The following is a 27488-nucleotide window of genomic DNA, read 5'->3' on the forward strand; positions in this document are numbered from 1 at the left end:
CCCGTGTTGAATCGACATCTTACGATGACGCTGGAGTGTCCTCTCCAGTGAAGCTGAAGCTACAGAGCCTGGGCAGGGTGATATGGAGGGTCTGCTGTTGCCCATGCAGCAGACCCCCCCTTTCTTTGCAGCTGAAGGGTCCAACGGAAAGACGGAGTCAATACAGCTTGGCTTCAGGTGCGCCGCAGGAGTTGCCGGTGTTGACTACAACGTCAAACCGCCTTAGGGACTCCGGCTCCAGATTTTCTGTTGGGGTTTACTCCCTTAGCCTTTCCCCTGAAGAGGTATGCCGCAAGGCAGCGGAGGTTTTTTGGAGTCAGAGTTTTCCTTCTCTGAAATTTCTTATTATACTATTAAGTATTACACATCTATTTGCTAAATAAGTAAACTAGGAAATAGAACCAAGTGATCCAAAATAGCAAGAAGTAAGAGCTGCACTGACCTTCTCTCAGGACCACTCTGAAATTGCAGCTGGATTATAGAGAGGTCATCTGGAATAACCAACTGAGGAGTGGCTGGAGGGAGGCCTTATAATCACAGACAGATGGAAGAAGTCACTCCACCACAGCATAACCAGTACTGATTGTGAAGGAGACATGAGAGGGCTGGTTGGGCTCCCACGAGTGGCAGCTAAGTGACAGAGGGAAATTTCAATGGTAGGGGTGGTTCCACTGAGAAGTGTAGGGTCTAAACCCTGGGCTGGGCTCTGCAGCCTCCAGCATCAGATCTGGAAAGACACTCAGATAATGTCTGGCTGTCAAAAGCAGCAGGGTTTCTGTCTGTTAGGGAGATGCAGCTGAAGATGTGGAGAACCTTTTAAAAAGAAAATGCACAAAATCATGTTTTCACCCACTTATATCTTCAGCAAAGGGAAGGCAGAGTGGACTAGAGATGCTTGAGGAGAATCTGAGGTTGGTGGCTCTGGGGAAAGAACTGAGAAAACAGTTTCCAGGATCCCTGTACTGAGTAATTCTCTGTACCACAGGAGCTATCTTGCTCAGGTAGACACTCCCCTCAAAGTGGCATCAGCCTGAAGGGAAGCTCCACCTACAGGAATTACTCTGCCCCACCCTGTAGTTCTTAAGTCTGACTGCTGATTATAGATTTACTAGGCGAACAATTAAAGGAGATAGCCACAGACTGTGGATCATTGGTAGTCTTCAATAGGCTTCCTAGGGTCAGAAATGGACACCATCGGACCTCACTAGGGATGGATCCAGAAAGAAAACAGTGGTAAAACTAGATTCTACTGAGACATCGTCTCCCATGGTGTTCTTAAAAGTTTGCATTGTTTCCTCTCCTGCACAGCTTGTTAACATTCATTTTTGTTTCAAGTTTGTGTATATTAGATCACCAGTTTTTTATTATAGTTTATTTTAAATCTCATGTTTTGTACCACCTTTCCCTTAATCCATTTTACCTTCTCTTTTCTCTTCTTATTTTCATTTTAAATTTTATTTACTCTCTTCCTATGACTTGTTTCTATTCCAGACTCTTATTAACTCTCCTCCATCCAGCCTCTCAAAACAATTGGTCTTGTCATTAGTCATCTCACATTCTTTTTCCAATTCTTAAAATACCTTCATTCTCTCTCTACCTTTATCAATCTTTGCTCGTTGTTTGTGGAAATGGTGGTTATTGTTGCATTTCTCCAATTTTATTTCTAGATATTCACAATTATTGTATTTCAAATCTGAAATTTTACCATTCTTCTCTCCTACTACATTTTGCCTTCTTCCTGCCATTTTTTATCTTATATTTTAATTTTTCCCTGTCTTAACTTAGTTTTCATTCCTGACTTTTAGTGTTTCTTCTGCTTCTATCATCTCAAAGTCACTCCTCTTTCTTCTAGACATCTCTTAAGCCTTTTTTATTTCTCTATTCCCTCTTATTCTCATCTCACCTATACTAATATTTTCTCTGCTATTGATATTGCTGTGGTAAATCTTTTTCTTAAACTTGGTTCCTATTTTTTTATTTACTTCTCTCTCTCTTTATCTATCTATATCTATATATATACACACACATATACACACACACACACACATATATATATAATTTGTAAACTATATTATATATATAGATAGATTAAAGATAGATAAATATATATATATATATGATCTCTATTTAAACCTAATACTATGCACTTTTCTTCTCTTCCATTTTGCCTTATTTCCTTCCTTTTTCCTTTATGATGTAATTTTATTTTATTTCTCCCTTCACCTAGTCTCTATTCCTTACTCTTATTATTGCTCCTACTTCTACCATCTCAATATAATTTCTCTGTCATTAGTCATGTCATATCCATTTTCCTTTCTTATACTACTCTTAATCCCTTTTCACCTTTATTAATATTAGCTCATTTGCCATTGATAGTGTGGTTGTGAATGAGGGTTATTTTTTGTAGGTGCAGGTTTTTTCCCTGTGCTATTTGTTTTAGTTCTGGCAGAACCTGTATGACAACATAAAAGATGTGGTAGGCAGAGTAACTCTTAGTCCTCCAGCTGGAGGGAAGGACCCATCAAAAAAGGATCAAACAACCACAGAAACCCAATTACAATAAGAGAGCACACATAAATGACATAAAGGGCAGCCCAAGAGCATCAAGCAGCACTAAGTTCAATAGGTCTGCTATCACAGAAGGTCACACCATGAAAATAGGTGGTCAAAACTATCAATCTAAGACACAGAAACAAAGAAGGGAGTCACATAAAATGGGGAGACAAAGAAAAAACCCTGGATTAAAAGGAAAGGAGGAATCCCCAGAAAGACTGCTAAATGATATAGCAGCAAGCAAACTATTAGACATTGAGGAGTTCAAGATAATGGTTATAAGAATGCTCAAGGAGCTTGGTGAAAATACCTACAAATAACTCTAGGAAAGTTACAAGGAACTTATTTCAAACTACACCAGCATGAATAAGGAAATAGAACATATCAATAATAGCCAGAAGGAAATGAAGAATGCATTATCTGAAATGAACAGCACAGTATAAGGCTAGATGAAGAGGATTAAATCGGCGACCAGAGGACAAGGTAGAAAAAAATTTCCAGACAGAGCATCAAAACAAAAAAGATTCAAAAATAATAAAGAGGGTTTAAGAGAGTTGCAGGACAACATGAAAGGTGTTATCAGTATCATAAATATATAAGAAGGGGAAGAGGAACAAGGGATAGAAAATCTGTTTAAAAAAATAAGGACAAAAATAATTCCCAAACTTGATGAAAGAAAAAGTAACTCAGCCCATGAAGCACAGGGGGTCCCAGTCAGGATGAATCCAAAGAGACCCACTCCAAGACATATCATAATTAAAATGGAAACATTCAAAGACAAAGATAATCCTAAAAGCAGCAAGAGAGAAACACCTAATAATATACAGGATAGCTCCAATAAGGCTATCAGCAGATTTCTCAATGGAAACACTACAAGTCAAAATGGAATGGCAAAACATATTTCAAGCAATGAAAAGTAAAGTGCTACACCAAGAAATTTTACCCATTAAAGCACTCACTAAAAATGGAAGGTGAAATAAGGAGTTACCCAGACATAAGAAGGCAAAGGAATACATCTCCACCAAACCAGCATTGCAAGAGATGCTAACAGCACTGCTTTAAAAGATGAAGAAAAACAGAGGGGTGGAGCAAAAGTACAAAAGGAAAAATGACAATGAATAAGCACCTATTAATAATAACCTTAAATGTAAATGGATTAAATGCTGCAGTCAAAAGATATAGGGTAGCTGAATGGATAAGAAAACATGGCCCACATATACGCTGTCTTCAAGAGACCCACCACAAAACAAAAGACCTACACCAATTGAAAGTGAAGGAATGGAAAAAAATATTCCAAGAAAAGGGATATGGGGAAAAAAAAAGTGTAGCAATACTTGCACCAGACAAAATATATTTCAAAACAAAGGCCATAAAAACATTCAAAGAGGGATACTATGTAATACTTAAGAGAATATTCTGTAAAGAATATATCACCCTTGTAAACATATATAACCCAACAGAGGTGCACACAAATATATAAAGAAAATCTTAGAGGGCTTCAAGAAAGACAATGACACCAACACACTCATAGTAGGGTTTCAACACCTCATTGTCAACAATGGATACATCTTCCAAGCAAATAATGAAGAAGGGTGTTGTGTCATTGAACAACACTCTAGATCAAATGGACTAAACTAATATTTACAGAGCCTTTCATCTCAAAGAAGCAAAATACACATTCTTTTCAAATGCATATGGAACATTTTCAAAGATAGATCACATGGTAGGACTCAACACAAGACTCAATAAATTCAAAAATATGAAATCATATGAAGCATCTCCTTGGATCACAATGGCTTGAAACTAGAAACCAACTTCAAGGAAAAAAATTCAAATTCATGGAGACTGAATAACATGCTATTAAATAATGAACGCGTTAACAATGAAATCAAGGAAGAAATAAAAGATTTTTTGTAAACAAATGAAAATGAACACACAACAGCCCCAAACCTATGGGACACAGAGAAGGCCATCCTGAGAGGAAAGTTCATAGCAATACCGGCCTACCTTAAAAAGAAAGAAAAATATTAAATAAACAACTTAACCCTACACCTAAGAAAACTAAAGGAAGAACAAAAAGCAAAGCCTAGAGCAAGTAAAATGTAGGAAGAAATCAAGATCAGAAGAGAATTAAATGACATAGAGACTGAAGGAACAATTTAAAGGATCAATGAATCCATGAGCTGGTTCTTTGAAAACATAAACAAAATTAACAAGCCTTTAACCAGACTCATTAAGAAAACGAGAGGACACAAATAAATAAATCATAAATCAAAGAGGAGAAAACACAACTGATACTACAGAAATACAAAAGATTGTATTACAAAATGGAAAAATTTCTAGAAACGTAATCTTCCAAAACTGAATCAAGAAGGAGCAAATAGCTTGAACAGACTGATAACAACTAGTGAAATTGGTGCAGTAATCAAAACACTCCAAGCATGAAAAAGTCATCCTGGACTGGATGACTTTATTACCAAACATTTAAGGAAGAGCTAACTACTATCCTCCTCAATGTATTCCATATAATTTCGGAAGAGGGAAGACTCCTAAACTCTTTCCATGAGGCCAGTATTATGCTAATTCTAAAACCAGGTAAAGACACAAGGAAAGAAAATTATAGGCCAATATTGCTGATGAACATAGATGCTAAAATCCTTAACAAAATATTGGCAAACTGAATCCAGCCATACATTAAAAAGATCACATACCACAATCAGGTGGCATTCATCCCAGGGATGCATGGATGGTATAATACTCACAAAACAATAAATGTAATACACCACATAAACAAAATGAAAGACAAAATCACATGATCATATCAATAGAGGCTGAAAAAAGCATTTGAGAAAGTAAAGCACCTATTTATGATAAAAACACTCATAAACATGGAAATGGGGCTTACCTCAACATAATAAAGGTCATATGTGAGAAACCTACCACTAAGATATAACAATGGGCAAAAATTGAAAGTTTTCCTCCTAAGATCAGGAACAAGACAAGGGTGTCCACTTACTCCACTTCTATTCAACACAGTACACTGTACTGGAAGTTTTATCCACAGCAATCAGACAGGACAAAGAAGTGAAAGGCATTCAAATTGGACAGGAGGAAGTGAAATGGTCATTATCTGCAGATGATGTTAGTGTACATAGAAAACCCTATAGACTCCACCAAAAAACTATTCGATCTAATAAGTGAATATGGCAAAATAAAGGGATACAAAGTCAATTTTCAGAAATTGAAGGCATTTTTGTACACCAATAATGATATATCAGACACTGAAACTAGGGGGAAAATTTTCATTTACTATAGCAACAAGAGAAATATTTAGGAATAAACCACCAGGGAGATAAAAGATCTGTACTCTGAAAACTACAGAACACTGAAGAAAGAAATTAAGGAAGATATACACTTTTGGCCAAGATGGAGGCTTAGACTGAAATGCTCAGTCTTCTTCTACAATTAAGGAGGAATACAATTCCCTCAAAACAAAAGGTAACTAGAAATTCCAGAAAGTAAAACTACATGGAAGCCCAACGTATGAAGTTATAAACCAGCGGTGCTCGTCCAAACGGGTAGGAGGGGTGAGAAAATGCAGTCCTGTCTGTAGTAGCAGTGGGCATAGCAGAGAGACTGTGAGAAGCACCAGGGGAGCAATCCTGGCTGCAATCGAGACCCTGCAGCTCGCAATTCCAATGCTGAAAAGGGCAGCCCCCTCCCCCATTGCCTTGGATGGTGAAGCCCAGAGAGCAGGGATATGGATCCCAGTCTCTCAGCAGAGAATAATGTCAGGAATCCATCTTGGACCCCTGCCCCCACACAAAGCACAATAGTGCGGTGAAAAAGGTGGCTGATCACTGCCGGTCGCTGGGGCAGTGACGAGTGCACGGGGCTCCATCCACTATAGCTTGCCCAGCCCAGGAAGCAAAGCTAAACACAAGGCTGTTAGAATGAAGCAGACAACAACTGAAATCCCGGTGATGCAGCTCACCAGGCAGCAAACGAGAGACCTGACAAACAAATAAAAAATCTTTCTGAGGCTCAGTTCAGAGCTATAGTAATAAGGTGGCTTACAGAGTTAACAAAAGATTTGGAACAAGACAGGGAAGGAAAGAAATCTACTCATATTGAAATGATTGAAAACACATATGAGACAAGTGGGGAGGAAATAAAATCCAGAAATCAAATCAACAAACTGGAACATAGGTAAAGAACAAACAGTCAACCAGTACAAAAAGAGGAAACAAAAAGTAAGGCAAGTGAGAAGAGGCTCAGAAACCTCTGGGAGAGCTATAAGAGAACAAACATTCAGATTATAGGATTGCCATAGGGCGAAGAAGAAGAACTAGAAATTGAAAAATTATGTAAAAAAATAATAAAGCAGAACTTCCCAAACTTGGGGAAGGAAATAGACTTACAGATCCAGGAAGCACAGAGAGTTCCAGAAAAACTGGACTCAGGGAGAAACACTCCAGGACACATTATAATCAAATTGTCAAAAATTAAAGATAAAGAGAGAATCTTAAAAGCAGGAAAAGAGAAGAAAAGAATCAGGTACAAAGGGGTCAGCTGATTCCTCAAAGGAGACCCTGCAGGCAAGAAAGGACTGGCAAGAAATATTCAAACTAATGAAAATCAAAAAACCTACAACCACAAATACTCTATCCAGCGAAACTGTCATTCAGAATAGAAGAGCAGAGAAAGTGCTTCCAGGACAAAGTAAAACTGAAGGAATTCATTAGATTCAAACCACTATTATATGACATGTTAAAGGGACTGGTTTAGAAGAAGGAGGATCAAAACTATGAACATTAAAATGAAAACTGCATCACAACAACCAACAACAGAAGATAGAGAATCAAAAAAATGGCAAACTAAATAGTCAACGAGAGTGGAAAAAGAACTATAGGTATGGGGAACATATTCGAGAGAGGTCAGCCGGGAGGGAGAAAGGGGAAAGGGAGAGAGATGGTACAGGAATTAAGAAGCATAGTAGGAGGGAATGGAGTAGACAGGAAGAGGTTGAGAAGAATTATATGCACAATCAATGGACATGGACTAAAAGGGAGGGACAACTGGATTGAGGGCAGCCACCGGGTGGAGGGGAGCAGAGGGATAAGAAATTGGGACACTGTAACAGCATAATCAATACAACATATTTTTAAAAAATAAGGAAGATATAAATAAATGGAAGCATATACCTTGTTCATGAATGAGAAGAATCAACATCATTAAAATGTCCATACTACTTAAAGCAATTTACAGACTCAATGTAATTCATATTAAAATACCAATGACATATTTTACAGATTTAGAATAAATATTTCAAAAATATATATGGAACCAAAAATGACTCTTAATAGCCTCAGCAATCTTGAGAAAGAATAGCAAAGCAGGAAGGATCACAGAACCTGACATCAAACTGTACTGCAAGGCCACTATAATCAAAACAGTCTGGTACTGGCATAAGAACTGACACATAGATCAATGGAACAGAATAGAGAGCCCAGAAATAAGCCCAGGTCTCTACGGTCAATTCATATTTGACAAAACAGGTAGAAGCATAAAATGGAGTGAAAAGAGTCTCTTCAACAAATGGTGTTGGTAGATCGGGACAGACTCATGCAAAAAAAAAAAAAAAAAAAAAGAAAAGAAAATAAACTAAAGCATCAACTTAAACCATACCAGACTAAACTAAAAATGGCTAAAAGACTTAAACATGAGCTGTGATACCATAAAGTCCTAGATAGAAAGGTAGTCAGTGAAATTTCAGATCCCACACAGCAATAATTTTGCTGATAATTCTCCTAGGGCAAGGGAAATAAAGGAAACAATAAACAAATGGGACTACATCAAATTAAAAAGCTCTGCACTGCTAAAGAAAACATCATCAAAATGAAAATAGAACCAATCATTTGGGAAAACATATTTGCCAATGTTAACTTGGACAAGGCTTTGATTTCCAAAATATATAAAGAACTCATGCAACTTAACACCAAGAAGACAAACAATTCAATTAAAAAATGGTTAAAGGACCCAAATAAATACTTCTCCAAAGAGGACATAGAGAGGGGCCATAGACATATGAAAGGATGCTCAACATCACTAGCCATGAGAAAGATGCAAATTAATACCACAAGGAGATATCACCTCACACCAATCAGAATGTCCATCGTTGACAAATCAACAAGTGTTGGTAAGGATTTGGATAAAAGGGAACCCTAGGGCACTGTTGATGAAAATGTAGACTGGTGCAGCCACTGAGGAAAGTAGTATGGGATTTTCTCAAAAATCTAAAAATGGAATTGCCTTTTGATCCAGTTATTCCACTGCTGGGATTATACCCTAAGAATACTGAAACACCAATTCAGAAGAACCTATTCACCCCTATGTTCATAGCGGTGTTATTTACAATAACCAAATGTTAGAAACAGCCTAAGTTCACATCAATAAGTGAGTGGATCAAAAAACCGTGGTACATTTACACAATGGAATACTATGCAGCAGAAAGAAAGAAGGAACTCCTACCTTCTGTGACAGCTTGGATGGAACTGTTGAGTATTATGCTAATTGACATAAACCAGCCAGAGAAAGATCAATCCCATATGATCTCACTATAAGAGGAACCTAATGAAGAAAACAAACAGATGAGCAACATAAAACCAGAGGCATGGAAACAAGGAACAGATTCACAGCAATCAGAGGGGAGAGGAAGGGGGATAAAAAGGGGAAAGTCTAGTCAAGAAACATGTATAAATGACCTTTGGACATGGACAACAGGGTATGACTGACTATAGAAGCAGGGGCATGGGTGGGGCAAGGATAACAATGGGCTAAAATTGGGACAAGTGTAAAGGAACAATAATAAAAAGGCAAAAAGGAAAAGAAAATAGGACTAACATTTACTGTGACTTTGACTGCAATTGTACTGTTTTTCTGCTACCATGAAGGGATAAGAAATTAAAGTGTATTAAATGTATTTAGTGAAGCAGGTATTTCACTTTCTCTATCTCATTAAATCCTCTTAACAAATTTCACAATAAGCATTATTACCCATTTTACAGAAGAGAAAAATGAGGATTGGAGAGCTTAGATAACTCTCCTCAGTGCATTATAATTTGCATCCATGTCTCTATGGCTCTCAAAGCTGATGTGATGTTTTTTGGTTTGTTTGTTTGCATTCTCTTCCATTACACATTATATGTAGAAGCTGGAATATGATGGTAAAGGCCTGCGACTGAATAAAGGAAGAAGATAAACAAAATAAAACAGATAAAGGCAAATACTGAATACTAATAGGTTGAGGGCAATTAGAGGATGGTCTCTCATTTCTTTGGGCAAAGAGTTAGAATGCCCCATAGAATAAGAAAGGAAGTAGCTTTACATAGAACTGGTTGATGAGAAAAGGAGATGCCAAAAAGAAACAATTTGGAAACTCATTTTGATAACAATGCAGAACCATGTATTACTAGCCAAGGGTGACGTGGAACCCCAAAAGGCATCAGAAGTTCAGAGTCATCCAGATTTCAATCTAAACTGTTAGTATTAAGTCAACCAATGCCATTTTAAATGACTTTTTACTACCTAGAATTACCATAATTCACAGTGTTATTGCTATTATTTATAAAGAGTGAAAGGATTAATTATCTATGAGTAAAGCATGCTGTGGGGGAAAAAAACACTCTGTTATTCCATAAACAGGTAAATGTGCAATAAAGTCTTATTTAATTAAATTACAAAAGAAAGACAAGATAGCTATATCTAATAATTTAAGTTACTGAAATAAAGGCTAGTGTATTTATTCTGACTTACATGGATTTAGGGATTAGTTTTGTAATATTTCTCAGAACAAAAATGACAAAAAACAAAGCTAGAAGACATTCTAAGTTTCTATAGTATTGAGGTGTTTTTGGAAGTCTCTGGATATATGAGAATGTAAAAGAAGTCTATTGGGTGGAAAATAGTAAAACCAAAACTACACAATCATAATGTTTTTGATTTTTTGGAAAGCAGTTGACAAGGGTATAACTTCTATGTGTGGATTTATATTTGATTTGTCACAAAATTTCAGGGCCTTAGAAGAAATCGCTATCTTCTCAAAAACACCTCTTATGAACTCCAAAATATTCAAATGCATCTGTTGTAAAAAATCAAGTTATCATCTACAGAAAAGTCCCCTTCCCTCTTAAGTACCAACAATCAATCAGAGATTTTGAAAACATCAATGTATAATCCATAATGTTACATCTAAGTTTCAAACAAAGGGCAGGACTCAGATGAATAGAGTAAAGACAAAGATGTTTTGGAACAAACCTATTCAGGACATGTGACAGAAATGGAAAATTTAGGTGAGGTCTACCCAACACCTTAGTAAAACAAGAACTGCAGACTATAGATTTGATAAAGATCAGAGGATGAAAAGCACAGGAGAAAAAGTTGCAATCATGAAAAAGATAAACTCAAAATTATGTTAGAGTGGGGAAAGAGAACATAGAGTAATTGATTCTCAAGCTTAGTTCAAGTTGGAGTCATCAGAGGTTCAACTGAAAATTAGGAAGACTTTTCAAAATATACAAACTTCTCAGACTCTTAGCCAAAAGGGCTGAGAAGGATAGACATAGAAAAAATTAGCCCATCCATCAGCCATTAGCAAGAGATAGTTGATGAAAGGCATTAGGCCAAATTAGCAATTCCAACCTTTGATGGACCCCATCTTAAATTCCACAGACTTAGCTACTATGGTACTTTCTACTTCTTATTTGCGAGAAACTCATGGAAGAAAAGATGGTTGGAAAGGAAACAGGAGCCTCAGGTATGGATGAGGATCCTTAGGTGTAGTCACTGGATGCAAGATGGGTAGCAATCTCGCAATTCCTCTGATATTACCAGTTAGTAGAGTGACCATAAAGTTTGGCATTCAGAGATAACTCTTTTGAGAAGTATTGTTCATAATGATTACAATGGGACATAAGATATAAACAAATTAGATTAATTCTTCTAACTGCAATGCTTTTTGATACAATTTTGCTCTGTCATAGTTATAGAATACATCAAATATATATTTCTAAATAATACATAGTTTTCAAATTGTCTTTCCATTGTACATAACAGGTTTATATTTAAATATATCAGGTTTTAAAATTAAATTTATCTTCAAAATATTAAGGCTTGGCATTATGAAATATTTTAAAATGTGTTACAGTGTAAGACAGAATTACAAAAGAGAAGTTCCAACAAGGTTTTGAATATTGCAGTATGCCAGAATAAGAGTGTGTATACCCTGCCACCCTGAAAGTAATGAATTAAAAGTTAACACATTTTATATGGATGTCTAACTTGTTGAATATTTTCTAAAAAATAGATCTCAAGAATCCATATGTTATCTAAAAGTGAAAAATTGCATTTTAAATATGTTTGAGAGCTAGATATGCTGGATCTTGGAGAAACCTAAGGAATATATTATAGAGGCAAAAAATCCCTTTACTCATGCTACTTGAGAGACACTATGAATATAGTTGGCCTACCTTGACCTGGAAAACAGAAAAAAAACTGAATAAAGGAAAATTGTACTTATGGTATGGTCTAAATAATCTGCAGAAGGGTGTATTTAAGTTATTTTAGTCAAGTCAATTGTCCAGCAAGTAGATGGAAAAAATGGAAAAAAATGTTTTTATGTATAAATCCTCACTACTTAAGAGACATGATATACTTGCATTGTTTAGAAGCAATAATGTTATGCAGAAGTTCCTCTGTGCATGAACTTTCTACCTAAAAGTTATGGGCACAATCAACCCATATGTCCATACAAAAGCATACCAACTGATTACTGTCAACAGTTCATATGACTGGTTGTTTTTAGAGTGTTTCTGAAGTTATACATGAACTGATAAATAGTTTTTCAGAACTAACTTGTTAAGATGTAAACGTTTATATAGCCATTTATTACCCAGAACCATTCATACCCAAATATCCTTCCAAGTCAGCACCATCATTCAGTAGTCCTGAGAAAAGAATCAACCTATAGCAAAAGGTTAGTTCTTTATACCAAAATTATAAAACATCCCACTAAATATTGAACTATGTTTGTGACATACAACATTCATATATTATTAAAATATTTCCTATACTGTGTCATTATAATTCAAGCCTCTGGCCAGTTGTCAAACACTATTGAAAGCTAACTGTAAAACTTTAAAGTAAATATGGTCCTTATTAGCAATAGGATAATATGATTTTATCAGTCATGGATAAAACACACACCCACACTTTCAAAAGTTTCATTGTTAACCCACCCTAGATCCTCCCCAAAAGGTAGGAATAGCAAGCCCACTTAATTGAATTTTCTGTGAGCGTTTTACAAGTTTCCTGGCATTGGATTTCTTAGTGATTAGAATATATTATTTCTGTGATCCAAGGAGCTGACCCCCATGTTTCCCCTAGGTGGCCCTGAAGCAGCATCAACAAAAATATTTCAAGACTCAAACCTAGAGCTGTGTTAAGGGTTTCTGGACCTATATCAATTACCTGAAAAGTAAGACAAAGCCTTGGGCTTGAATAAGGATTGGGCCCTGCCATTGTCCACCTGTCCCACACCAACATGAAACTGCAGCACCAGCTAGGTTCTCTGTAAGAGCAGAGCTTGTGAACAGCTGGCCATTCAGATGATGGCATTTCACAATGATCTGGGTTCACTGTTTGTACAACTTGACCGTCTACACTTTAGAGTCAGAGATATCTGAATTCATTTAGTATTGCCACTTCTTATTCCTGTGAACTCATCATCTCTGTTTATCTATCAACATAATAGAGATAATATCATCTTTCTCATGGCATCACTGTGGGAACTAAATGAGACAATGCATAGAAAGTAACAGACCCAAAAAATATTTATAAGACTGTCTTTTATATTGATCTAATAAAAGACCTGGCACTGTGATGCTTTTTAGTTTTGTATTTTTCTCCTAAGTATTTCACCCCTAAAATGTGGAAGAAAATAACTATATGTATAAGCTATAATAGTAGTGATAAACTTTATAAGAACCTGGCTAATTCAATCCATCATCTATGGTCAAAATGAACATTAAAAAATACAGGTGAATAATGTTCAAAAAAATTTTTGCCAATTACTTAGTTCTGGATTTCACTCTATTCAATAAGATGAGGGAATCCCATGAAACTGCTATTCTTTGAAAGTCATTTAGATATAAATTAATAAAATATATTTTACTAAAACTCATTTTCAACTGAAATACTTAATGAGATTTAAATGTGGGATCCATTCAATTCCATAATATTCCATTATTTAACTAATACTAATCTACATTATATTATCAGATTATCAGAATTACCAGCTCCTATAAAATGAATTGAAAAACAAATCATGAAAACCAAAATGCACTGAAGATGTGTTCCTAAAAGTGTAAGAAAGGTAATATTTTTGGGGAAACAGCATTGAGTTGTGAAAATATTACAATTATATCTATGCAGATAGCATCATAGAATCTGGATAATCTATAACAAGAAAAGCACATAATTATTCCTCAAAATATTGGACTATGGATTAAACTCTGTAATTTTATAGACTAGAAAGACAAATATTTAAAATGTAAAAATAATTGCATCAATACTCATTTTAGTAATTATGAGTGTCTATAAGAACTAATCATAAATTGAACAATTTTTTCACAACAAAATTATCTCAGAAATTTGCTTTAGAAAACAGTTTTTATAGTTCCTATATAAGCAGATTGACAGGTTACTCCTTATCAACTTCTAAAAGGATTTAGCCCTGAATGGATGCTTAGGTGTTGGAAAGAGTGCTCAAATATACTAGCATTTTTAAGTTAGCTTAAATAAATTGACTGAATTCCCATGTGTGCATGTGATGTCCATTTAGAAAAAGAAGAGTTACAGTTATGTATGTGTTTTATTGTTTTCATACAACTAATTTTCTTGTTAAATAACTTTAAGAAATCAAAACAGTACACCTATAAAAATATCTCATAAACCATGTGTGATTGCATTTTGAAAATGAAACAGAATCTCATTATTTTAGTATGTTTCTATGATTCACTGAATTATCAGAATTAATCATAGGTGACATATTTCTAATGCATTAGTGTTATCTTTCATGGTGTGAAAACATCTATCAGGGAAATAACTTTTTCTTTGTTGAAAAAAAAATCCATGGATCAGATGATGGAAACTGAAAATATGTTTTTCATTTTTATCTTTGATGCTTTTTGCAGCTCAAAATGACATCCTGTAAAATGCTATGCAGAGCTTTTTGAAGTTTTTACTATTCAGTTCACAATAAAAATTACTAAAAATATAAGCCAAATAATCACAGGGACTTTGATGTAGCTTGAATATTTAAAAGTAGTAGAAAATGGTATGCCAGGTTTTGATTTTCTCCAAAATTTTGTCAAAATAACTACTTATTAGGATCTGGTATTTTTACCATGCCAAGTCTGAGAGGATGAACAAGACCTTCAACTTCTACTCAAGCTTGTGGTTATATCCATAATTTTTTTGTATAATATGCTTTATTGATTATGCTGTTACAGTTGTCCCAATTTCTTATCCCTTTGTTCCCCTCCACCCAGTGACTCCCCTTCCTCCAGTTGTCCCCCCTTTAGTCCATGCCCATTGGTTGTGCATATAGTTCTTCTCAACATCTTCCTGTCTGCTCCACTCCCTCCTACTATGCTTCTTAATTCCTGTACCATATGCCTCCATTTCCCCCTTCCCCCTCCCTGCTGACCTCCCCCCAATATGTTCCCCATACCTATAATTCTTTTCACACTCTTGTTGCCTACTTAGTTTGCCTTTTAATGACTGCTCTATGTGTACTCAGAAGACAAACAGAAAAATCCAATTTCAGGCTCAGTAATTAATTTTGCTCCCCCTACCTCACCCCACCATGACTCTGATCTGTTAGGGAATTCTGTCAACTCTACCTTCATAATATACTTAGGACTTAATCACTTACTATCACTTCAACTGCTACCAACTTAATCCAAGCCATTAACACCACTGGTTTAGATTACTGTAAAGATCCCTAACTACTGATCCTAATTCCACTTTGGTCATGTACAGGCTATAGTCTGCACAGGTGGCATGTACTATACCATCTAAACATAATTTAGAATATATTACCCTTCTATTAAAAATCCTTAGTGTAAAAATGCCACATTCTCACCCTATAACCTTATCTCCTAATAGTCTTCTAGTCCCAGATTGGTCCCAGAATGCCAGTCTTCTTGCTTTGTCTCAAATGCTCCCAGTGAACTCCAGTCCCAGGGTGTCAGCCTCTCCCTACAACTCTGTTTCCCAAAATATTTTTCATCTCTTTTATTGATTGGTTGATTGATTTTAAAGAGACAGAAACATTGATTTGTTGTTCCATTTATTTACATATTTATTGGTTGATTCTTGTATGTGCACGGACTGGGGATTGAACCTAAAACCTTGGCATATCAAGATGATGCTCTAACCAACTGAGCTACCTGGCCAGGGCCAAGTATTTGCATCTCATGCTCCCTTATTCACTTAAGTCTCTCCTCAAACATCACCTTATCTGAGACACTGTTTCTGACCATCATATATATAAAGTCTTTGTCGCATCACTCTCTTCCCGCTGCCCTGCTTTAATTTTTCATAGCAACTTTTAACACTTAATGTTACACATTTATCTTTTTTAATTAGTTCTATTTTTTCTCTACAATAGTCTTAGCCCCATCAGAGCATGACTTCATGTGTATTTTTTTTTCACAATTATTGTCAATACCCAGAAGACTGCTTTGCATGTGGATATTCAATAAATATTTACTGAATTAACCAATGTGAATACAATATTTAATATAGGTTTTCAAAGAAATATCTAGGAAGACAAATCTATTTTAATTAGTAACTTTTAAGGCAAAATTATTGTAGACATGACCTGAGTCACTGCTGAAATGATTATGTCTCTCCATTAGAGCATAAGATCCATAAGGATAGAATTGTACTTTTTCTTGATTGTTGACAATGTCACAGTGCCTGCAACTAATTCTGACACATTTGTTAAATACTAAGTGAATATCTCTGATTTATTTTCATTTCCATTCTTAGAACCATAAATGAAATGCATATAAAACAATATTGCTAGCATAAAAAGCCATAAAGAAATCTTTTAGAGACACTTAAATTTAGATGGAAAAATACAACAATATAGAACAGGGAAGGTAAGAAGGATCCTGAGCCATTAGCAAAGACAAGTGATTAATCATGATCTTAGATTGTTGTAGCAGAGATGGAAATCGATGGTGATCAAACCAGCAGAAGTTAGTTCTAGCATGATGAACAAAATAACTAAGAGGGCATGTATAATTGCAGACACGGCAAGCATTGCCAGAAAGACATGTATTGTAGAAGTAAGCAAGCTAAAGCACAATCTAGTGACTGATAGTCAAAATAGATCAGAAAGAATTGGCAACAGAGTAACTATAATTAATGCCATGAATAGCACTAAACAAACTGACATTCTCCAATAAGTTGAACCCAACAGAGATACATGCTTTTTATCCACAGGGAGACAACTTGTACCTAAAGAATGTTATCCCCGAGATAAAACTCTATTGCTTTTTCTGTATCTCTTATTTCTTTTATTGAATTTTTTTTTTTTTTGGTGACATTGGTTCACAACACCATATAGGTTTCAAGTGGACAACTCAATAAAACATTATCTGTACCACATTGTGCACCCATCACCCAAAGCAAAGTCTATTTATGTCCCCATTTATCCACCCTTTGACCACCTCCACCTATCCCCTCTCCCTTTCCCTCTGGCTATCACTGCACTGCTATGTGTGTCTATGTAATACACAAATGTATATATAGTTTTGTTCTTAATCTCTTTGTTTTCTTTCATCCAGCCCCACAACCCCCTCTCCTCTGATTGCTATCAGTCTGTTCCATGTATCCATGCTCCCATTTCTATTTTGTTCATCACTTTATTTTATTTATTAGATTCCACAAATAACTAAGATCATGTGGTATTATAAAGATCATGTGGTATTTGTCTTTCTCTGACTGGCTTATTTCACTTAGCATATTATCTATGCTGTTTGCAAAAGTAAGATTTCCCTCATTTTTATGGCTGAGTAGTATTCTATTGTGATGCACATTTAATTTCCTACCTTGTAACATTTTTTCTTCTACTTCATAAATACTTAGTCAATTTCACAGTGAATAATTTCTAAGTTCATAGAGGGGTAGTTAAGTCAATTAAAGTATATAGCTATTTCTTCAGTATAAAAACCTTTCTTGAATCCTGCTATATATGCATACATATATGTTTTTGTGTCCATAATATATGATTATTGGTTTGAAGCTTACAAATCTCAATTTGGTTCATATTCATAGGTTCAGTAATAGTTTTTCAATTTTATAAATGTGTTTCAGTCTTAAACTGCTTGGTAAACAGGTAAGCAAGCCTTAGAATTTTTCCCATGAAAACCTTTATGAGTTTTACCTGAGTTTTCTAATAGGGAGCCTCCCATAAGAGCTAATTAGATATCACACTGCACCTATTGTTTTTCATATTTTTGAATATTATCCTGAAATTATTTCACTGGAAAATTCTAACTATAAATTCATCCCAAGTTCTATTAACTCATCCCACGACACAAGCCAGATGTATTATAAGATTAATAAATTAGCCCCTAAAAGAGATCTATCTCTGTTTTTTCCTCAAATATTTTTGTCAACTTTTTATTTGAGAATAACTTCTCAAAATCACAGGAGATGTGATGGTCTTAAAATATTATGAGTCAAAGCTCAAAACACAAAGAAGAAACACTGAATTGACGCTATGTCCAGATTTCACAAATTGTGGCCTCAGTCAGAGCAAGGCTGGCAAAGATGGAGCCTAAATGCTGCCTCTTCCTAATATGCAGACACAATCCATTAATATAAACTTATTTTTGCCTAATGAGTCTTTTTCACACAGAACCACAGGCAGCTGCTACAAACTGATTGGACTGGTTCACCTACCAGGTGATCCCTATTTGCTATCCCTGAGCTATCTCATTGATTCCAAGCTTAGTGGCAATGGTCTATGCAATTAAGAAAAGGTATGCCATTTTTTCATTTTTACTTTTGTTTTTCAATTACACTGTACTTTCAATATTATTTTGTATTAGTTTCAGGTGGTTAGATAAATCATATACTTAATAAAGTGTTCCTCTAATATTTTCAGTACCTACCTAGCATCATGCATAGTTATTAAAATATTAACTATATTTTCTATGCTATATTTTATATTCCTGTGACTATTTTCTAACTGGAAGTTTGTATTTCTTAATCTCTTTACCTTTTTCATCTAGGGCTCCCACTGCCCTCCCCTCCAGCAACCACTAGTCTGTTCTTTGTGTCTATGAGTCTGTTTCAATTTTGTTTGTTCATTTATTTTATTCTTCAGATTCTACATGTAAATGAAATCATATGGTATTTGTCTTTCTCTGGCTGACATTTAATTGAGCATAAAACTTTTCCAACATTAACTTAGGATGGGTGGGTATCAAAATTCTTATGTTTACTCTAGTTTATGTTCTAATGAAAAGCCCAGTCATATCTATGCCTTGTAAGACATACTAAAAGAACTTCATCAATGAGAAAGAAAATAATATAGGTGAGAAACTCAGATCTACATTTTAAAAAGGAGTTGAAGAAGTAATAAGTGAAGATAAAAGTAAATCTTTAAATTTTTTGTATCTCAATTTATCTAATATATAAAAGTTTGTTCAAATGTTATTAGCAATGATATATGAGGCAATTACAGCTTACAAATTTTAGTGAAATTAGTGACAGCAATGTAATGACAGAGAGAAAGGTGAGAATAGGATACTCTAAGTTACCTGTACTACCCATGAAGTAGTTTAGTGTTATTTGAAAGTGGATTTACATCAATTGTAAATGAACACAGAAAAATTCTGGGCAACTACAAAAATACATTTTTAAAACAGTAGTGTAATCAACAAAGAGAGGAGAGAAAATAAATTTACATAAAATGTTCAAGTAAAACCATAGAAGACAGTAAGGGTGGAAAGAAAAAAGGAAAAAGAACTCCCTAAAATATATTTTTGGAACAGTGGGAGAAATATCAATAATAAGCTAGATATTAAATAATAATAAGGAATTATTTAATTTCTTAATGTGATAATGGTATTGTGGTTACATGGGAATAAGCCTTATTCTAAGAATATGCATAATGATTTACTTAGAAATGAAATGTTATGATGTTGAGAATTTACTCTCAAATGTTCAGCAAGTGCATGTGTCGCTGTATGTGTGCATGCACTGTATTTGTGTACAAACAAAGGGATACAAAAAAATAGAAGTTCCAACAACTATTGAATGTAGGTGATGGTTATATGGTATTTGGTGTATAGCTCCTTCAACATTCCTGTATATTCTAAATGGTTAAAAATTGTTTAATAAGTGGCAAAATGAATAAATGAGCTAACTGATGTCAATATATACTTCTTGTATTTATTCTTGAGTAGGCTTTACAGCAAAAACATTAATTAAAACCCACATTTTAACTTTTGAAGAATCTCAAGGCAGAGTATTTATTGTCAATGTGATTATTTCTGAACTTTAAATTTAAAAATAACAAAATCTTTGGGTGTGTGATGCTGCTTATTTTTCCTCTAATTTCCAGCGCAATTGGTTTTAACCACAAGAGATTACCAAATCATTAGCTACTGGTTAGTTAAACCCATGAATTTCAGGTTGTGCAATTTCCATTTTACTTTCTCTATCCCCCCCCCTTTTTTTTCATTTATTTTCTTTCTTTCTTTTTTTCCCAACTCTGTCTTGTAGTTCCTTCCCACAGATCTAACACACAGTTCTGTGAATAAAGGAAGCAACATATTTACTCTATGAGGCATTTCCAATGATGTAGGTCTACAGAAAAAGCCCCATCAGGATAGACCTCAACCATTTTACTTTCTAAGTACAAGCTCTGTTTAGAAGGTATCCAGTCATGGAATATGAAAAACAGAGACATTTATTGAAGAAGATACAAGAAACATTGTACATAGGACTATGATGCCTCAGTCACCTTCAAAGTAGGTATCTTGGGACTTCACACAGTTCTCCCAATCACCATCAGCTGTCCCATCATATTTTCCTGAATCTCACTGATGGTCTGAAATCTTTTCCCTTTCAAAGTTGATTTTAGTTTTTAGGAAAATCAGGAGTCACAGGGTGCCAAATATGGGCTGTAGGGGAGCTGAGTCATATGGGTGATTTGATGTTTTGCAAAAAAAAACTCTGCATGAGATGTGATGCATGAGTGGGTACATTGTTGTGATGAGGCTGCCAATCACCAGTTGCCCATAGCTGCAGCCTTCTGAAACATCCAAATAGTTTCCACAGAAGAATGTTCAAGCTTAACACAAAATGTGATGTGTATCCATTGCTCTACTTGCTCAGTCATTTTGAATATGATGGTCACACAGTATACATGCTCATTCAGTGGTGTCTACTGCTTCCACTGGCAAAGTCAAGTCATCATTGTTCACATATATGCATTTCAGTCCACTCTCCTTGGCTGCCAGGTTACATTGATATTACACAAACTGTTCCTGTTATATTAGCAATGGCTGGACATTTTCTGGAAAGACCTCATAATATAATAAAATTTCACAATGAGAAGTAATCTGAGTCTTATAGAAACTATAGGAAATTGAGTTTATTATGTAAAATTTAAACTGAGCTAGTATACACATTTTGCTAAATTTACAATTATACCTCTTACTGAAAAACATATTGTCTCTGAATCAATTTTCTAGTTACCTGAAAGATGCCTTGTATTCTATAGTACATTCTCACCATGATTAAAATATCTGTTACAGCATTACAATGAACCTTGTTATGTAATTAGGCATGACACATTAATATATGGCTACGCAAACCACAAGGCTCTTACAAATACCTATCTTTCTTCTTTGAATTTTTAATGCTTGTATCTTAACCACAATAATAAATGTAATTACAGCAATTTGAAAAGTACATCTGCTAGTTAATCTAAGGATCAAGCTGTCCATTATCAACTGTCACATATAACTGGTCATACATATATGAGAATTTATTGAAAGTTTCATTTAGCTTTTTGCCTTTTCATCATCCTTAGAAAATAATACATTTACTTGTGCATATTTTAGGTGTGCTACTAAACATAAGATGAATATGTGAGGAATTTCTCTAAATAGTATGAAGCTAAACCAAAAAGAATCATATTTTAAGTGAAAGAAAAAATGTTATCAATGAGTAGAGACATGTGAGTATGAATGTAGTGTTGTACCAGAAAAAGAAGATAACTGTTTTCCAACTTTGATGCCACAGAAGTGTGGCAATTAGTCAAATATTCTCTTCAAGAAATAGCTAAATCATATTTTTATTTTATAACATATGTCATGCCAACTTCCAATGTTTAATTAAATTCAATTTAATAATTACTTACATCCATAATATTATTCTAAGAATTGAAGTGATATAAAAATAACTAAAATGTGTTCCTCATTCTAAAATAAGTCATAAACTAATGAGGAATAACAGGTAAGTCAACACCTAACTGTAATGCAAAGTACTAAATAGAAGTAAAACTCACCACAGCAGAACATAGAAGAGCAACCACTTTAGTTGGAAAATCAGGGTATCCTGCATGGAGAAGTTGGCATTTGAGCTATACCTTGATGTGTAAAAGAGGTGTTGAAAACTGGATTAGAAAGGAAGAACAGCTTATTTGGGTACTGAATTGGTATAAATTGTAGAAGATATGGTAAATGAGTTTGAAAAAGTAGCTTGGGGAAGATTATGAAGGGTCTTGATTTGGGAACTGAATAGATTGGATAGGGCATTGTGTCAATGGAGAAACTTTCTGAGGAGGGTTGTAATCAATGCTCACATTTTGGGAATCCAACTTTAGTGGAAAAGTAGATGCTGAATTGGAAAAGGCAGAGGCTGGAGGCACAGACTCCAGGTGGTTATTAGAATAATCCAAGTGAAAATATTGAGTAAAGAAAAAGAGAGGAGGTAGTTACAGAAACATCCAGGAGATACAACTGATACACTGATGTGAGTGAAGAAAATGAAATAAAGAAAAAAGACAAGGTCAAAGATAATTTGAGATGACTCACTTGAAATCTTGCCCCTGAAACAGAATATAGAGAAGAGCATACCTGAGAATAAAGAACTGAGTTTTGTGAATTCATGTTGTAGTCACCTTCCAGATCTTGTTTGCAAGTAGATTAGGAATCAGTGGTCAGTAAATGAAAGGCATTCCTGATGCTCCAGGTGACCTTTCTTAAGTTTCCTTTGGTCTTATTTTCAAATTTATGAGTGACAAAAAAGAAAGTTGGCTTTCAAATTTACTATTGCATGGAACCATTTCTTCCACTTCCCAAACACAAGCCAACAGAACCCACCAGTAACTTAATAATAAAACAATGTAATATATGTGTTTTCTGATGCCCAGCATATCCCTGTCTCTAGACATTGGCACATATAGTTTTCTGCCCAGGTCACAACCAGGTAACTGCATGGTGCTCTCCCTCACCTCATCTAAATGCCTTCTGATTGGAGAGATTATGTAGACAGCTGAATTAGCAGTTTTCCCCACCCCAAGCATTATTCATCCTTTTAATAATTTTCATAGCACTCCCTACAATCTCTCACCACTAATCTTGACACTATATACTACTCAGCAAATATTAATTTGATATTTCTTTGTTGTCCATGTTCCTCTGGTTGAAAAATACTGTTACACAGGAGCAGGTCTTTTTACTTTGCCTACAACTAACTGCACCCCAGCATCTAGAACAGTACTCACTATGCAGTGGGTCCTAAATAAAAACTGATTGAATGAGTATTGCTTTCATTTTGGCCTAAGAACTATCAGACATCTGAGTCTCAGATTTCTCAAGATGATTACTTGCTACATGTGCAATTCTCAACCAACTGCACATACTGTAAGGCAAATAGATACTTAGTTACTAAATAACTTTCTTAGTTACTAAGTCTAAATAAAATTATTTTACATGCTTGATGCTACTATTTCACTCATGGAGACAGCAAATTAGAAAGTTACTCACCATTACAGGGATGGTTTTCAGACCTGAGTGTGCCTCAGAATTGCTTGTTGAAACAGATTGCTGGCCTCAGTCCTAGAGGTTCTGATTCAATGGATCTGGAGTAGGTCCAACAAGCTCCCAAAGGATATTGCTGGCAAGGACCACACTTTGAGAAACACAGCATTACCAATAATAACATAACTGCAGCAGAAGAATGAGAGAAGTCTGCACAGTCAGGGAGTTCAGATGTTTCAATGTTTTGGTGATGGAAGAGTAGGTCCCAAAGGGGAACAGATGACTGCTCCTTTGTTTGCAAAGCTTATAGCTTTCTAACCTACTTTAAAATACCCAGAAACAATTTTTGTTTTCCTAACTGGATTAAAATGATACACTCCATTTCTTTAAGTTGTATTACATTACTTAAAAGGACTAAACTCACATTTTACAAAAGCACTGAAGATATAATAGAAAACAATAAAAGTTATTGTTAGAAGCATATGACTTTTAGTTACTATCAAGACAACATGAAGACAGCATCAAAGACTGTTGGACGATGTCTTTGATGCACCTGTACACTATAAGGCCCTGAGGATTTCTTCTTTGATATGATCTCTTGGGCTTTTATTGATTTCTGCCCTAAGACTATACATTTTAATGATTACAGAGAAATAGAAATAGAAGGATCACATTATGTATCATTAAAACCAGGACACTTTTGTAAGAGAATGTAGTACTTTTAATTTTACTGAATTAATAATAGGTATCAAACAGGACTTTTGCAAGGAATAAAATAATCTGAGATCAGTGAGAAAATTTTATTAAATAAAATTTGGATCATGAAAGTTTGTTTATTGGTTGGCTTTTGTTTTATCATTTTGAAGGATATCTGAAATTATTTTACAGTTGCTAGGTGAGACCTACAGAAAGTCTTACTTTTCAGGCTCACACACTGCAAATCTTCAGGTTAGAGGTTCCCATTTGTTGTATGCATATGATTATGGTTCAACAGAAAGAACTTTGGAACTGGGTAACATGTATCCCAGCTCTGCTGGGTGACCCTGGAACTCTCTGCAGCATTGTTTTCTAAGGAGTAAGTGATGAACAGCAATACCTGTCTCACAGAATTAACTACATAGACAGCAAGAACCATCTAGAGAGTTCCCACTTACTATAAAGTCTATGTTTAGTAAATGTTCATATATTTTCTTTTTCCAAAATGTATGTAAGGCAAAAATTTAATCTTACTATTCAAAGAGATTAATATAATGTATAACTTTAGTAAATAATTTCAACTGTGCTTCTTAGACTCTGGGTAAGAAATCAAGAGGTAGGGGTGAGGAGAAGTAGACTGGGCATAATTTAGAAAGCAACCTGTGAGAAAACTTCAAATGTGTTACTAAGAAGTCACAGTATTTAATTCAGATTTGGAATTCCATTAAAGAAAAAACTGAGTTTTTAAATGTTCATCAAAGGTAAATAGTAACAAAAAATAAAGCATAACTAAATTTCTTCAAGAAAATGAAGAAAACCAAGCAAAGTGTAAAGTCATCTAAAGGCCAGGGAGCCACAGTGCGATAAACAGGTCACCCACAGTGTCACCTAACTAAGCTCTTTCTGCTTTTTTATGGCTTATTTTTTTACTCTTATATGAACACACAGGTTCTCTAAAATAGCCCAATTAATTTTCAAAGTAGGTATTCTAGGTGGGAGCATCTGCCTACTGGAGACTGAAAGGAAGGATTGCGAGGACAGCAGAATTTGTCAATGGGTGACTTCGTAAATGGGACAAGGTGTATTCTCACTCCAGGAGCTTTGCCCCAAGTTCCATATTTCTGGGATTCCATTGGCATCCATGCTACACAGCCAACCATTCTTCATATATTATCTTCAGTCACTTAGAATTTTAAAATGTCAGAGCTGAAAGAGTCTGAGAGGTAAACTAAACCAAGACTCTAATTTTATAAATAAAGTGGCCCAGAGACATGTAGTTTATCTAAAGTAATGGAGATGGTCAGTGAAATAACAGGCCTGGAAGTCTATTATCTTTAGGCTCTTGGCAGTATGTTATTTTCAGTGGATGAGCCTTCCTTTCCTTCACTTCAGCTGTCAAAGTTCAACTCAAAAAGGTTTCTCCACAAGTCTCTGAAATGGTTACTTAGTTTCTTAAAGGTCTCTCTTAAAGAGCCTAGATATCCAATAATAGGGTATTCGCTAAATAAATTATGTAAGTCCTATATTTTAAATCACAATATAATTACACTAGAATATTTCACAGCATGTGAAGACGTTCACAATATTTTGTTTAAAAAGCAGGTTACAAAGGTGGTTACAATATGATGCATTTGTAAATGAAAAGGAAGAGTACAGAAGGTTATACACCAAAATACTATATTAACAACCATTAACTTTAGGTGTTGATACCTCAGGTAAATTTAGTGTCTAATTTGTTTTGTAGTTTTCTATAATTTCTGCATTTTCTTCAAGAATATGTATTATTTGGTTGATATAGAAGATGGCAGAGGAGTGAATGGAAGCTGTTCTTGCCTCCTCCCAGGAATAGTCTGGAATTTCATTTTATTTTATTTATTTATTTATTTTTTTGTAAATAGTGAAGTGTCTTACTTTGAGTAGGTGGTTTTCTTTTTTTTTTTTTTAATGTGTTTTATTGATTACAGTGTTGCATTTGTTCCAATTTCCCTTCCCTCTGCTCCCCTCCACCCGGTGGCACCCCTCCCTCCCCTTGTCCCCCCCCTTTTAGTCCATGTCCATTGGTTGTGCATATAGTTCTTCTCAACCTCTCTCTGTCTATTCCATTCCCTCCTACGATGTTTCTTAATTCCTATACCATCTCCCTCCCTCTCCCCCTTCCCCGTCCCTGCTGACCTACCCCCAATATGCTCCCCATACCTATAGTTCTTTTCCACTCTCGTTGCCTATTTAGTTTGCCTTTGCTTCAATTCCCTAGCTTCTGTTGTTGTTTCTTGTGATGCAGCTTTCATTTTAGTGTTCATAGTTTTGATCCTCCTTTTTCTAAACCAGTCCTTTTAACATCTCATATAACAGTGGTTTGGATCTAATGAACTCTTTCAGTTTTACTTTGTCCTGGAAACACTTTCTTTGCCCTTCTATTCTGAATGACAGCTTCGCTGGATAAAGTATTCGTGGTTGTAGGTTTTGGATTTTCATTACTTTGAATATTTCTTGCCAGTCCCTTCTTGCCTGCAGGGTCTCCTTTGAGAAGTCAGCTGATAGTCTAATTGGGACCCCTTTGTACATGATTCTTTTCTTCTCTCTTGCTGCTTTTAAGATTCTCTCTTTATCTTTAACTCTTGACATTTTGATTATAATGTGTCTTGGAGTGGTTCTCCCTGGGTCCAGTTGTTTTGGAACTCTTTGTGCTTCCTGGACCTGTAAGTCTATTTCCTTCCCCAAGTTTGGGAAGTTCTGCTTTATTATATTTTCACTTAATTTTTCAATTTCTAGTTCATCTTCTTCGCCCTCTGGCAAACCAATTATTCTTATGTTCGGTCTTTTATAGCTGTCCCAGAGGTTTCTGATCCTCTCATCATTTTCCTTGCTTCCCGTTTTTTCTCTCTGCACTGGTTGACTGTTTGTTCCTTCTCTATGTTCTGGTTTGTTGATTTGAACTCTGGATTTTATTTCCTCACCATCTGTCTCGTATGTGGTTTTGTTCCTTTCAGTATGAGAGTTTTTCAATTCTTTCTCATTTTTTTCCAGATCTTTTGTTAATTCTGTAAGCCACCCGATAACAATGGCCCTGAACTGAGCCTCTGACAGGTTTCTTATTTGTTC

At 35.2% G+C, this 27488-nt stretch overlaps 1 protein-coding gene and 1 non-coding gene across 2 annotated transcripts in view; both read right to left on the reverse strand.

Annotated features, from left to right (window-relative positions):
- Positions 1-27488, reverse strand: part of FGF14 (fibroblast growth factor 14) — an 891082-nt gene that overhangs the window by 328532 nt on the left and 535062 nt on the right. The gene's annotated exons all lie outside the window — the stretch shown is intronic.
- On the reverse strand, positions 20409-20539 carry LOC149996256 (small nucleolar RNA SNORA18). Its single transcript, XR_016507541.1, has one exon. It is a non-coding gene; the product is annotated as a small nucleolar RNA SNORA18 (small nucleolar RNA).

The sequence above is a fragment of the Furipterus horrens genome, unplaced genomic scaffold (genome assembly GCF_987537825.1).
Source record: "Furipterus horrens unplaced genomic scaffold, mFurHor1.1.pri manual_scaffold_12, whole genome shotgun sequence".
NCBI classification, from domain to species: domain Eukaryota; kingdom Metazoa; phylum Chordata; class Mammalia; order Chiroptera; family Furipteridae; genus Furipterus; species Furipterus horrens.